The sequence below is a fragment of the Pteropus medius genome, unplaced genomic scaffold, assembly GCF_902729225.1.
Source record: "Pteropus medius unplaced genomic scaffold, Ma_sr-lr_union100, whole genome shotgun sequence".
NCBI classification, from domain to species: Eukaryota; Metazoa; Chordata; class Mammalia; order Chiroptera; family Pteropodidae; genus Pteropus; species Pteropus medius.
The window spans coordinates 1,555,509-1,571,557 of NW_024344241.1; the positions used below are offsets into that span (position 1 = coordinate 1,555,509).

A 16,049-nucleotide genomic window follows, 5' to 3' on the forward strand; every position below is an offset into this window, starting at 1 on the left:
TCTATACTCGTTGAAAGACAATTTTATTAATTTTTTTACTCCAAATTTTTGCCAAACCCCATATAAAATCAGTAGCCAATTACTGTGAATTTTATCTGTAAAATATTTCTCACATCTATATAATCTTACCCAATTCGATTGCAATTTTCATCAGCTTCCATTGCATTTACTGTAATAGCCTAGTGATTAATTTCTTCACAATTTCTTTTTATCTAACATACTATCTTGAAATCTGTTTTTAAAATTCAATTGCAATCAAGGTGTCCAACTGTCTAAAAATGTTAAACAATAATGATAAGGTAATTCATCATTGCCTACAGTTTTCAGAACCAGTTCCCTACAACTGAACTGTTTGTAGTCTACCTACTCTCTATTCCTTTGGGTATATTTAGAGAAATATTTCCCTATCTCAACTCCTCCCTCAACATTTTTCGATGCCTTCTAAAGCTTTTCCCCATTATCTCAGATTTTTAAAAAATGTTGCCCATTATGATTCCAAGTCTAAGGCAGGTATTTAATATGAGCCTGGGCATCTCATCAGGAAAGCATGGAAGCCATGAAAAACAAATTGGGTCATGTTCTAAGACATGGGACCAACATAAAGGGTCGTCATTGGCCAAAGGTTGGGCTTTAGCTAGCCAAAGTGGATATCAGAAAAAGATGGCAACACACCAAATACATAAAAAGTCATGAGTTTATAATATTCTTAAATTTTCTTTAAAAGAAAATTTTCTCATCTTTTAAAGTCCACTTCTAATATTGACTTGTTTATATATCACTTTTTCATTCCCTCACTTGATTTGGTTAGCTTCTTCCTTTGAATCCCTCAAAGCACTTCACTTTTACTACAAGTATTCTAGTTTTCTTAATATCTATGCATCTAATAATATGGAGGAATATTATTCATGAAGTCACTTTTAGAAATTAAGATTTTATTTCAAATGTATGTAAATTTTTTTGAGTGGTTTATGACTCATTCTTCAACTCCCAGAATTCTAATAAGAATCAATACCTTAGGGAACCAAAAATTGTAAGTAAAATATTCTATTTTTGTTAATTTTTATATTTTTAAAGCTAATTTTACTCAATTTATTATGTATTACTTTTTTGTGGATTACCTCAAGTACTCCAGCAAGTAAAGTTATTATATGAAAAGAAAATAACATATTAGCAGCCTGTTAGATTACAACTATCAATATCACTTTTTATTGCTGCTCAGTAAAGTTGGTTATGGGTTAATGGTATGTAAGAAACCACTATTGGATAATTATAAAGAATAGACAACAGAGGAGCAAAACAATTTTAAACATTTTTAAAAACTGAGATTCTTGTACCTGATTTATTATTGAAAAAATAATAAAAATAATGTGGTTTATTATTTTCTTTCATTACAACCCCTACAAAAATAATAAAACATTGTTTTCATCACTTCGGTTTTCTTTGATTATTCTCATCCACCTATAGCATAAATTCTCATTCCTTGACATCTTTGTGGATGACTTTGTTATGTCATTACCAGAGTTACTTTACGAAATTAAATATATCTGAAAATCTCAACAGAACTAGAAACTTATGAGAAACTATAGTAGCAAAATAAAGTAGGGATTTAAGGTAAATAATTAGATAATTCAAGTTTCAAAAGACACTTTCATGTCAATAATCTGAGTTATCTAGATCGGCCCTGTTCATAGAACATTCTGTGATGAAGAAAATTTATCCAAATCTGCATTGTCCAATATAATAGCCAATAGACATATGTGACTACTGCCATTTGATATGTGCATGATTATTATGGTTAGCATGGCTGAAGAACTGAATTTTTAGATTTAATTAATTATTTATTTTATTTTATATATTTATATTATTATTTTAATTATTTTAATTAAATTATCATGTGTGATTGTAGCTACAGTATTGAACAGTAAATATCTGAATAATTGCTTTCATCCTTGACTTTTAATTATTAATTAGTATTGACATTTTCAGTAACAAAGCACACAAGCAAAGAACACAAATAGACCATTCACAACTGAAAATATAGAAATATTACTAATAATCGCCATCTATATGTTCTAAGCACTATTCTAAGGTCTTTACATATGTTATTTGATTTAATACTCAGAACATTCATTGGATTTGCAAACTAGAAAAGAATCATAGAGAAGTTAATTATATTATCTAGTAACTGGCAGAATCAGGATTTGAACTCAAGTTGTCTGACTTCATAGCTCATGAAGTTGTTCTTCACCATTACATTTGCTGGCGAAAAACTGCCTAACCACCTTATTAATCAAGGAATTATAGGCAAATTAAAATAAAAGAAATTATAACATCACTCAGGAAATTAGTAAACATTTAAAAGGTTATAGTATTCAATAAATAACCTTATTTATTACAAGTAGAAGAACATAATAGCTAATTAATCTAATTTGGCAATAAGAGCTAAGAATCACAGTAATGCCCATACCTTTTACCAGTTCTGATTTCTGGAAATTTATCCTAGAGCAAAAAAAACACCATAAATACTTAAAATATATACAGATGTTTATATTTACTAATAGGCATAAGCTAATATAATATGCATTAAATAACAGCTTATTAGTTAAGTGAATATGATGCCCAATGGAATATTAAACACATAATAAAAATGTTTAAGTCATAACTTTTGTGTTAGGTAAACATAAAATAAAAGCTGTGCATACTAAAAGCTGTGAATAATTATGATTACTCACAAAATTTTGATAATGATCTTGTAGTGTAAGAAACAAAATACTTTTCCTTTACTTCCTAAATTATGACCACAGACATGGGATTTGAGGAGGAGAAGTTATTTAACTCAAATTCATCATTGAAATACAAGCTCATCTTGCTACTCAAGTGCAGCCTACTTAAGAGATATTTAGAAATGCAGAATCCCAGGTCCCACTCCAGAATTGCTGAAACAGAATCTGCATTTTAAGATTCCAGGTGATTTTTATTCATGTTATAGTTTGAGAAACACTGATGTAGCATGCTACAGGAAATGAACACTCTTGCTGCTTCGTGGAATCTATCTCTAAGCTGTGATAACTAACCAGGAATTAAAGTCAATTATCAAGGACTTATTTCCATAAAGGATATATTTATAGATATTATCAAGGACTTATTTCCATAAAGGATATATTTATAGATAAATACTAATTCTGCTATCACTCTTGGAGACTTTAATATGTATGTAGATGACTCATAGAACACTCCCGAACTTTAGAATCTCGACCTCCTTAACTTCAGATGTTTCCCCTAGTCCATCCACTTCAGTGCCTCACTCAGATGGTTTGATCCAAGACCCAGGATTAAATAGGAGATGTAAAGTCTTTACTAAAACTAGGGATTCATTCTGCAAAAAAGTGCCATAAAGTTATTTCTGAAATGCTGTGATAGTTGCCAAGATTACTTTCTGTTTACTGTTACTTCCTTTATAGCATCTATCGGATCATTTAGTGATTTTTGTGTTTATATATATTATTCCCTCCTCTCATTTCCCAACACTTAGATTGTGGAACGATTTCTTATTATCTGTGACAGAGATGTTTAGCCTAGTTCCTGTCTCAAAGCAGGTACTCAGCAAATGTCGTTTGAAGAATAAACAGTCATGTTTTGTTTTGTTTTTATCCTCTTTCAAGAAACTTTACCCTCAGCCATTTTGCAAATGAGGATGCTGATGTCCATGAATTTCCAAATATTAGAACTTACAAGGCATACATAAAAACTCGGGTTTTCTGCCTCTAGTAATAATGTTTTCATTTTAGTAGATTTTTTTTTCAGTTTTCAATTCTGCCACAACTTCAAGCCCTGCCAGTCGGTTCCCTTCTTGTCTACCTATTAATTAAACTATACTTTTTTTGGTATATTCAGATAAACCTACTTACTGATCCACTTATACCATGCTTCTTCTCTCTTATATGCCTATGTTCAGACTGTTAGCCTAAAGGAATACCTTAAACTTTAAATAAATCCAACTCATCATTAAACTAAACTCTAAAATTATATTGTAATGTCACTCAATACTGCCCAATTTTAGTATGTCTAGTTCTCTCTTTGTACAGCTCCAATATGCACAAATTACAATTATTATGGTTTAGTTAAATAATACCAATTTCCACAACAACATGGTTCCAATTTCAGTTATCATGGCATATTAACTGTGAGTAATTGCATAAAGTAAAACTGCTGGTAACTCTTCAGTTCACAATTCAGTATGTAAATAATAAATGTGCATCATGATCAGTGACCAGCTCTGTCATTTTCCTTAGAGTATTTTGGTGATTGGTCACTGTGCATCTTTATCAGCTCTCAAAAAGATAGCAAAACACGTAATGCTTTTCTCTCAGTGATAAAACCAAGTGACATTTTACAAAAATGGATAACAAAAAGAAGGAATTGGTCAATAACAAAAAAATATATAAGAATCGAAAAGTGATTACAATGGAAAGAAAAGTAGAATCAGATATAAATGGAGTTAATAGAAGAAATAGCTGGCCCTGGGAACACTGGCACTGCTATTTTTCAAGAGAGTCTACATATGCAATCAGAGAAACTTAACACAGGTGAATTTATTGACGCAAATAAAAAAAGTAGTTGTGATTAAAGGGTGAAGGAGCCGACCAAAAACAAAACAAAGCAAAAACGAAAACAAAAACGCAGACATTTCAAGACATTGAAATGCAAAGGCTAGAAGATAAGCTGGTTCAAACTTAGAAAAGAGCATGAATATTTGTCAAGGCGTAGAAGAGATGGGTGTTACAGCAGATATTATGCTAAGAGAATGAAGTGAACACTGCCCAAACTACACTTCATACTTTTTTCATGAAGAAATAAGACAATTTAATTCATAATATTTTAACGCATTCAATTACACTTTAGTAAATATTAGTTTTTCTATTTTTTTATTTCTTTATATAGTACAAGAGTTCTTAATGTTTTAACAAAATGTTTTAACACTGAGGCAACAATAATTTTTCTATTGGTTATTAAAATCTCTTTGCATGTACTACGTAGGAAACAATCAACAGAGTGTTAATGCAACCTATAGACTGAGACAAAATATTTGTAAACTATGTATCTGATAAGGTTTTAATATCCAATATACACAGGGAGTTCAACTAAGCAAAAGAAAATAAATAACTCAATTAAAAATAAGCAAGGGATCTGAGTAAACATTTCTCAGAACTAGATATACAAATGGTCAATAGGTATATGAAAGGTGTGAAACATCATTAATCATCAGGGAAACTCAAATCAAAACCACAATGAGATATCACCTCACTCCTGTTGGAATGGCCATTATCAAAAAGACAAAAGATAAATGTTGGTGATGATGCGCAAAAAAGGGAACCCATGTAACCTGTTAGTGGGAATGTAAACTGGTACAGCCATTATGGAAAATAGTATGGAGGTTCCTCAAAAAATTAAAACTTGAACTACTGTATGATCCAGCAATCTCACTTTTGGGTTGATAACCAAAGGAAATGGTGATTGCTGGGGGCTGGAAGAAGGGAGAAATGGGGAGATGTTTGTCACAGAACAAAGTTTTAGTTATGCAAGTTAAGTTCTAGAAATCTATTGTATGGTATGGTTACTACAGTTAACAGTATTGTACTACATACTATAATTTTAATAGGAGAGTAAGTCTTAAGTGTTCTCACTACACCCAAAAAAGTAACTACATGAGCTGATAAATAACTATATGAGCTGATATATATGTTAACTAGCTTGATAGTGGTGATCATTCCAAAACATATATGTATACCAAATCTTTACAATGTATAGCTTAAGTATATGCAATTTCTTTTATCAATTATACCCCACCCCCCAAAAAAAAACTGAAAAAGAAAAATTCAAAAGATGTCTTTGCACAGTTTCAGCTTGCACGGCCATATTATGGTTTCACCCTATTAGGGAAAGTGAAGCTGCCTCTACTTGATTCTTGATATATGTTTGTTCTGTCTCCTTTTCAACTAGATTGTGAACTACTAGAGAATGACACCCTTTTATAATTTTTTTTTAAATCAAAGGACAACTCACATAACATGAAATTCACCATTTTAATCATTTCAAATTGTACAATTGAGTGGCTTCTAGTACATTCACAATGTTGCACAACCATCACCATTATCTAGCTCAGTAACGTTTTCATCTCTGAAGGAAACTCAATACCCCTTAACCAATCATTCTGCATTTCTCTTCATTCTTGACACTGTTATCCACTAATCTACTTTTTATCTCTATAGATTTGCCTGTTTTGGACATTTCATATAAAGAAAGCATTAAAAAAATGAAAGTTTTATGTCTAGTTTCTTTCACTTAGCATAATATTGTCAAGGTTCTTCCACATTGTAGCATGTTATGATACTTCATTTCCTCTTATGGCTGCGTAATATTCCATTGTGTGGATATACTATATTTTGTTTACCAATTTAAAAGATGCTGGTTATTGTTTTCTGCCTTTTGGCTATTGCAAATAATGCTGCTAGGAACATTTGTATAGATATTTCTATTTGAATATATGTTTTCAGTTCTATTGGATATATACCTAGGAGTGGAATTGCTAGGTCGTGTGGTAATTCTATGTTCATCTTTTTAAGGAACCATCAAACTGTTTTCCATAGCAGCTGAATCATTTTAAATTCCCACCAGCAAAGATCTCCATATCATTGATAACACTTGCTATTTTCAAGGTTTTTATTTATTATAGCCATCTTAGAGGGTATAATGTGGTATATGATTATGATTTAGCTTTGTAGTCTCTTAATGACTAATGATACTGAGTATCTTTTCATTTGTTTGTTAGCCATTTGTATATTACTTGGAGAAATTTTTATTCAAAACTCTTACCATCGTTAAATGAAGTTGTTTGTCTTTTTATTGTGAGTTGTAAGAGTCATGATTTGCAATATTTTCTGCCATCATGTTGGTTGTCTTTTCACTTGCTTGAAGGTGTCATTTGATGCATAAGAGTTTTCAGTTTTTAAGAAGTCTAATTTACATATTTTTAACTTTGTTTCTTGTGCTTTTGATGTCATATCTAAGAAACCATTGCCAATTAAAAGGTCATGATAATGTACCCCATGTTTTCTTCTAAGAGTTTTATGTCTTTAGCTCTTATATTTGGAATAAATTTTTGTATAAGATGTGAGATATGGGTTCAAATTTATTCTTTAACATGTAGATATCCCATTGTCTCAGCACCATTTGTTGAAATGATATTCTTTCTCCACTGAATGGTCTTGACCACTGAGTCTAAAAGCAAATGGCCATAGATATATTTTACTTCTGGGATTTCAATTCTGTTTCATTTCTCTCTATCCTTATGCCAGTACTACACTGATTTGATTACTATAGCTTTGTAGTAAGTTTTGAAATTGTGAAGGATAAGTCTTCCAATGTTGTTCTTTTTTATAATTGTTTTGGCTATTTGAGATTACTTGAAGTTCCATGGATTTTACAATCAGCTTGTCCATTTCTGTGTTAAAAATTTGGGGAATTTTGATAGATATTGTGTTGAATGTATAGTTTAATTTAGGGAGTATTGTCATCTTAACAATATTAACTCTTCCAATCCATTAACACAGGATGGGTTTCCATTTATTTGAGTTCTTTTAAATTTTTTTCAGTAATGTTTTCTCAATGTGCAAATTTTGCACTTTTTGGGTTAAATTTACTCCTGAGTACTGTAACTTTTTGATACAAATGTAAATAAAATTATTTTCTTAATTTTAATTTTGGATTGTTTATTGCTAGTTTATGAAAATACAACTAATTTTTGTATATTGATCTTATATACTGAAACTTTTATGATTTTGTTGATTAGCTATAATAATTTTTGGAGGGTAGGGATTTCTTAAGATCTTCTGTATATAAGTTCACGTTATCAGTGAATAGGGTTAGTTTTATTTCTTCCTTTTGCCTAATTTCTCTAACTATAACATCTAGCATAGTGTTGAATAGAAGTGGCTAGAGCAGATATTCTCATCTTGTTCCTCATATTGTGGGGAAAATTTTCATTCTTTCATCATTAAGTATTATATTGGCTATGGGTTTTTCATAAATAACCTTTATTATATAAAGGAAGTTTCTTTCTATTCCTAGTTTGTTAAGTATTTTCTATCATGAAAAAGTATTGGATTTTGTCAGATGCTTTTTCTGTGTCAATTGTGAGGATCATGAAGTTTAGGGTTTTTTTCCCCCTCTTCACCCTACTAAAGTGGTGTATTACATTGATTGATGTTAGTGTATAGAACCACCTATAAATTCCACTTGATTATATGGTATGGCCCTCTCAATATGCTATTGAAAACAGTTTGCTAGTATTTTGTTGAGGATTTTTGCATCTCTATTCATAAGGGATATTGATCTGAGTTTTTTTCTTGTAATGTCTTTGTCTGTCTTTGATATCAAGATAATACTGACCTCAGAAGGAGTTAATAAGTGTTTCTTCCTCTTCTGTTTTTTTAAGTAGAGTTTAAAAAGCATTGGTGTTAATTCTTCATTATACATTTAGTAGAGTTAAAAAATGGTATCATATTTTTCAGTTTGTGTGTGTGTGTGTGTTTGTGTGTCCCTCACTGTGCTTAGAATGGTACGAACCATAAAAAAAGAGATAATAATGTGTAGATAAATTTCTATCCAAGTAATAAAAATACTTTTTTAAAAAGATAAGTAAATCAACTTAAAGATACAAAAGTTTCTGTAAATACATCCATTATATGAGTATGTTCATCTGGCACCATCCTAGCCAGACCCAGAAATAAATTGTCAAAAGCCTAGCATGCAGAAGTGGTATAGAAAAAAGAAAGAGGAACAAACTGCGCCTAGTGACTTGAAAGAAAACCTCTATGGTAATAGATTCACTGTCCAAGAAGAATCTATGTAAAAATCCATAAATGGATTAACAAGCAGAACTGTGGCCGAAGAAAACCAGATTAGCTCTGCCAAAGATGATAGCCGTAAAATGCACCAAGAAAACATCCAACAATAGAAAAGAGAAATTATCTGCTGGCAAAAATTCATGATTCTGAAAGTAGACACCACCAGCTTAATTTAATAATTGTAGGATCCCCGATGGAAGGAAGAAGCAGGATATGGTTGAACATTTTTCAAAATTTAATTAAAATCCAAATGGCACTTATTTCATTGCTCCTCCATGAGTCAAGCAGTTTCACAGTGTACCAACAGACAAGCCCTGGTCAGAAGCAATGACTCACCACATTTTCAGAAGGGGATTTTAAAAATCAAAGAAACACAGTTTAAAATTATAAGGCATAAAGTTCCACATGCAGCTTCCAGATCTACCCTTGTCTGAATGTTCCTTGCATACTTCTTCTGCAGTACTCTATACATCCATAGTGAGCCTTACATGAGGATTGACTACCTGCCTGCCTCACAGTGAGCCCTGGGCAAACCTGCAGTCATCAGGCCTTCATTTTTCCATGGGAAGAAAAGCATTTTCTCTTCCATACCCAGGAGGGAAACTTACAGGATTTTCCCACCCACTCCCACTCTACCATCCCCGACTTAAAGGGAAGCCTAGATTCTAAGAAGTAATTTTAGTCGGCTTGATATTTGGTAGTATATGAACCCCACTGTCAGACATTTCTCTTTTTACTACCTGTAGAAAACAGTACCACATGCTAATTGCAAAATACCTTTTTGAAAATCTCCTGATTCACATGCTGCTCTTACCATTTGTTCTTAGTAGGCATCAGTCAAAATTTGTTAGATTTACTGAATTTGACAGAAAACAATTTGAAAACTAATTTTTGTTATGAAAGGCATTTAATATCACCTAAAAAAAAAAGGTGATAGAAGGAAAATAACCAGTAAAATAGCTGTTGGTAAGAAAACAAGAGCTTTACTACATTTGGTCCAGTTTGGCAAGCTACAGAAGCAAATATTCATGGCTTATTTGCTGTTGCATATTTTCATGGCCTATCTCTCATACCTACCTCTCAGCTTTCAGTTAAGGAAGTCAAGTTTATTGGTAAATAATTTGCCAGCAAAGGAGCTGGACTAGACACAGATAAATAACTTTTGATGCACGATTTCTGAAAAGTGCTGACTAGAAACTTTTAAGTTCTGCTCCAGAAAATTAAAAGTATAAATAAAAATCATTTTTATTAAAATCCCCATTGGATTTTATATGTTTCTTTGAGTGGTAGAATTTTGAATCTTGAAAGCTAAACAAACAAACAAATAGCACAGAGCATGCAAATTTTGAATTGAAATGGAATCATTTAAATAATTTTCAAAATTGGAGGAAAAGGCAAACTATGCAGTGATCAATTGATTTGTTCAAGGTTAATTAATACCAATTAGTGGCAAGAAAACTGTGAGATCTGAATGTTTCTCATCTGTGAAATCAGATAAAAAATTAAAATTTCTCAAAACATTTCTTATGAATTAGTTAAATCAGTTGCCAATTTTTTTATAAAGGGTTGACCAGTTCATTACACTAGCTGATTAGAAAAGCTTTTTTGTGAGTTTATGCTCTCTTTATTTTCCTCCAATTCATTGCCTATTCATTCTATACTTCATTAAAAATTTTGTTTATTGTTTGTTTTCTCCATATACTTATAGTATATGGATTGCACAGGGACTTACAGTGTGTTAACTGACTGGTTATGAATGACTTGCCATTCTACTCAGGCAAGTTGTAACTTGATGATATACATATGTAAGAGAAATAAGTCTGTGGATTTCCACCATCTGCCTTCCATAGCCATTATCAATCCATTATCATAGTGCAATTATTTATACTTTATAGTTTATAAAATATTTTCATACACAGTGTCTAATTTGAACCTAGGTAATTCTCATTATCTCTGGCATTGCCTCAGCCATTCAAACTATTCTAGCTACTATGGCTTCTTCCTGGGTCAGCCACCACTCAAGAACAACCCCTAAAAACCTTCTCTCCCACCTATACAGCCTGAACTTGGCCTTTATGCCACTACCTCTACTTCTTTAGACAAAAGTATGAATATTTAAAAATATTTTACCTTAGGAAGACAGGGATTAAATGAAAACCATTAACTATAAAAGAATGACTATATGGCAGTTGAGAGAATACATAATAACAACAATGTTATTTATATTATCATTATTATTACTATTACTGTTATTACTTAATAGCATACACAGGGAAAAAAGATCTGGGGGCGGGGAAGGGAGCAGATATGAAAAGTGGCTCAAGAGAACTCTGCCACCTAGGGGCCTTGAGCTCCTGCCTCACTGCCTCACTGCCCCTCTTCTAAATCAGTGAGAGGTGTTTCTTTTTCAGATTGTACTTTTTTGGTTTAAAGTGTTTTTGCTCTCTAATTCTACTTGTCTTGCAGTTCTCCTCTCACAAAAGTTACTTTGAAATCAACCCAAGGTTGAAATGCCCGAGACTCAAGGTCTGTGCAAATTATGTAAGTGGTAGTTATTAAATGTTATATTGCTTCTTCAGTGGGCTTTCTTTTCAGGGACATCTGATTTCACCCTCCCCGTGTTAAATCTGATGGTTGATAATTTTCTTTTTCCAGCCTTTTTCCTATTCCCAAGCCTAAAGCTGAGCTAATACTCCCAGAATTGTTAGTCCTGGAGAAGTTATGTCTATTCTACGTGAACTCAAGTTCCATCCCCATGCTTTTAGTTCAGTGGCTCTTCCTGATACATAGCGTAGAGTGATTCAGAGCACACAGATGCTAGTGACAGTCTGCCCAATTTAAATCCTGGCTCTGCAAATGTCTGGTCATACACCTTGGGGAAGCTATTTAACCTCTTGATTTGTCAGTTTCCTCCCTATAAATATGGGCAATAACAGAACTAACTGATCTCCTAGAGCTGTTATTAGTTAACATTGGCAGAGTTCTTAGAACAGAGCAAGGCACCAGTTAAGCTCTATTCAAGTGTTTATTAAATGAGATGATTGGTAAATACTTAAACTATGTTGCATATTTCATTTACCATGGAAACTTCACGAACTAGCTTGTCCTCTGTGCTCCTCGCACTTTTATTCATTTGTTGGCTATCCACCAAGAACTCAAATTAATAAAGAAAAATCTAAACTCATGCGAATTTCACTTGCCAAATGTGTCATTGCAGACTCTCTGACTGCCTTCAACATCAGCATACTCTTTGCTTTTAAGTAACTAGTTCCCAAGCCATTGTCTTTTCTTAGACATCATTATAATAAACAGCACCACCATCCATTAAATCTTTTCAGCTGTAGTTCCCAGGCCAGAACCTGATCCCAGGTGTGTCCAGAGACTTTGGGCACAGTTTGGGGGTAGTAATTAGGGGAAAACAAAAGTGGAAGATGGCTTTATGGGACATTATTAAGACTTGTGCAAGCATTAGAAGGAAAAGCTGGTTACCAGATTAACTTCCCCCACCTCTCCAGTGGTTTGGCCTAAGGCACATGCTGAAGTTGGATGCTATTAGATGCATGAGAAAAGACTCCCCTCCTTAATACCCAGGTTTTGGGGCATTTCTCCTTTTTTGCCCAGATCAGTCAGAACACAATTTACAATAACTAAAGTAGCTTTGTAAACAGGAGGCCATTTTTCCCCCACTTGATGGAGGAGAAATTTAAACAGAGCAGCAATCACAGCAGTGGAATGAACTAAAAAATGCTCAGTAAACTGCATCACATACATACTTGTGTACAAAATGAAGCATCATATAAAATTTCTTTTACCCCTTTTGATGAGGAAATCATTCCTACTATTTTTCTAAACATCCCCTTCAATGCACAAATAAAGCAAAAACAAAAACAAAACCTGTGATTTAAACAAAATTGAAGTTAATGGCTTTAGTTCTCTTTTTTTGGACATAGAAAATGACGCCATATATTGAAGAGAAAGGATACATAGAATCAAAGATTAAAATCCAGGTTTTACGTTCTAACTGCCTTAAGAGTATATCGATACATAGTAGGCCCAGAAGGCTTTAAGGTTCTTTCTTTGTTATCACAGTATCTATACATAGATATCTATACAGTGTTCTAAACATAGTAGATGCTCTATAATGTATCAGTATTGGCTGACTTGGTGCATAAATAGTAATAATGATATGTTGTCTTTACTTGAAATGTCATGGCAGCTATATTAATAGTTAAATTGCTGGCACTTCCCCCAATTATGTCAAATGAAATGGCAAAATGAGATATGTGTTGATGAATGAACATATAATGCAAACATGCATATACAAAGTCGTCTCCCTGTGGTGATATTTAATTGGCTTAAAGGGACAACTGAATGCACAATTACCCTTCACCCTTCTATTTTCTATACATATACATAATATTTCAGCATAATTTTCCAGTGTAGTATAACAGGAAAGACTCAGAAAAAAATATTAAACATTTTGAAGCAATCTGGGCAGCATGGACACATAATACAGCTTTATTTACATCTTCCTAATGAATGAGCCTAGCTTCATGAGTTGATCTATCCAGTTCCCATAATCTGTATCTCTTTCGCCCATGAAGTACATCAATTAGCTTCAATCAATAGTTTCAAACAAAGGTAGTAGGGCTTTTCTATTGGCTGAATTAATTAGGACTATTTAATCATTTTTCACCAGAGCCTTACTTTAAAATTCCAAGTTTGAATCTACTTGGTTTGATTGATTTCTCTACTATCACTTTTCTGGGATTTTCAAAATTTGTCAGTGAGCCTATACCACATTAATGTAGGTAAAGTAGATTTAATGGATTATTATACTAAAACTCAAGGATCAATGTGAGTATTTCCTTATATTATTCCTATTTTGTCATTTTAATATAGCATAGATAATTTATATATCAACATAGCAAATGTGTAATGATTGAGATATATCATTTATTAAAAGTGAAGCCAGAATAAAAATAGGGCTTGTTAACAAAAATATTGTTTCAATAATAATGATTCAAAATAAAAAGTCTATATGTGACTTTTAATAAAAGTTAGTTGTTATAAAATTAGTTCTATAACTAGAATGGTTTGGTATATATGTATTGATAATTTACAATTATAAGGATATATTATGTTTTTAAATCTATAAGTATTCTAGATCCTTGTTTCATCTAATCTGCTGTTGATTCCTTCTGGTGTATTTTTCAGTTTAGTTATTGTGTTCTTCATTTCTGACTGGTTCTTTTTTATGATTTATATATCCTTTTTTATGCCTACTATCTCTCTGTTGATGTTCTCACTAAGTTTCTTAAGCATCTTTATAACTAGTGTTTTCAACTCTATCTCATAGATTGCTTGCTTACATTTTATTTAGTTCATTTTGTTAAGTTTTTTTCTTTTTCTTTCATCTGGGACATGTTTTTGTTGTTGTTATTGTTGTTGTTATTGTTGTTGTTGTTGTTGTTGTTGTTGTTGTTAGGCTTCCTCTCTATGTTTGCTTCTATGTAGTAGATAGATCTCCTATGTCTCCTAATCTTGGCTGAGTGTTCTTATGTAGTAGGTGTTCTGTGAGCCCAAGTGACACAGTCTCCCTGGTCACCTGAGCCAGATGTTTCTTGTGTGGGTTTCATGTGCCTTCCTGTTGTAGTTGAGCTTTGATTGCTTTGAGCATATCACTGGGTGAATTTGACTCTATGGGTAACTGGCTGTGATGATTGGCCACAACCACAGAGGATGAGCTGCTTTGGGACTGACCTCATGGAACAGGATTTACTCCAGTGGTGTTTGGTGCCTACCGACACCAACTTTTGGGTATGTTGTCTATGAGGCTAATCATATTGTGTTCTATTATGGTTTGAAGCTTGTCACTGTGTGTGCTTGTTCTGGGGCCTCTTGAAAAAGTCTCCTGTGCAAGCCAAGACCAGCCACTGCCTATGACTGGTCCAGGGCTATCTGGGAGGAACTACAAAGCGATCCAGTTTGCTGCTGTCTGTTTTTGACCTACGGGTATGTGGAAGAGGCCACACTGTGAACTGAGGCAGTCACCACTACTGGGCTTTGGATAGTTCAGCAAAAGACCCAGGGCATTCCTAGGGTAAGTGATGTTTAATGGACTTTGTAGATTCATATTTGACACAAGTGATGAGCCTTGGGTAGATCTGCAAGTCTCAGAGTCCACCGAGGACAACCTCTGCCGACCTGGTCTGCGGACTTCTGAGAATTGTCCAAGTATGGGCCAACACTGGTTGCCTCTCAGTTTTAAAAAAGTCTCTGGTAGTTGCAAGTTGGGTGGGGCCAAGTCGGTGGAATTCACCAGAGTTGAGTGGGGCAAGAGCTCAACACGGGAAAGATGGCATCAGCCCTTCGGCTACAGGAGAGAAAGGCTCAATAGAGGGACAAAGGAGGCTTTCCCTCAAGCCCTCGCCCTGAAGCTACACAAGTCAGTCTCTCCCTATATGTCTCTGGCATGCCCCCCACTGCTATCTTCCACTGGAGCCCAGTGTGAGTGCATGGAAATGAGAGAGTCTGTGCACCAGCCCTTTAAGGGGACACCCTGGGTTCCCAGCTATCTTCTGTCTCACCTGGATAGACAAAATTGCAGCTGATTTTTACAACCTGATGTTGTGGAAAGCTGTTCTTCCCAGCACTGGCATTCCAACCTGGAGGGTCCAGTGTGCGGCTGGGTCCTCTTAGTGTTCAGGCAGGAATCTCTGTGGCCAAGATCTCTCTCTTGATTCTCCATCGCCTCACATTGACCCTGTCAATGTAGGGTCAGCACATTTCCCGTTTTTGCCCCTCCTAACAGTCTCAAAGTGATTTCTTCTTTATATCCTTAGTCATAGGACCTCTGTTCATCTATTCTTCAGATGGTTCTCCAGATTAAATGTTCTATATTTCAGTTGCAATTTTAATGTGCTCTTGGAGGGAGGCTAGCACAGCGTCTACCTACTCCACCAACTTGATTGGAACTAGGTGTTTGGGTTTTAATACAAATGGAGACCAGAGCAAGCCACTCAATAGAACTAGGAATGAATATTTTGTCTTTTAACTGGACTTCAAATGCCAAATCTAATGTTTTAGGAAGTCTCCAGGAAGCCGTACATTCACTCTTATCATAGGAGGAAACAGAGTTCT

The 16,049-nt window shown here is 33.8% G+C and overlaps 1 pseudogene; it reads right to left on the bottom strand.

Moving 5' to 3' along the window:
* LOC120607733 (heterogeneous nuclear ribonucleoprotein A1-like) overlaps positions 1 to 15,657 on the bottom strand; it is a 65,348-nt pseudogene extending 49,691 nt beyond the window's left edge.
* Between the last annotated feature and the right edge of the window lie 392 nt (positions 15,658 to 16,049).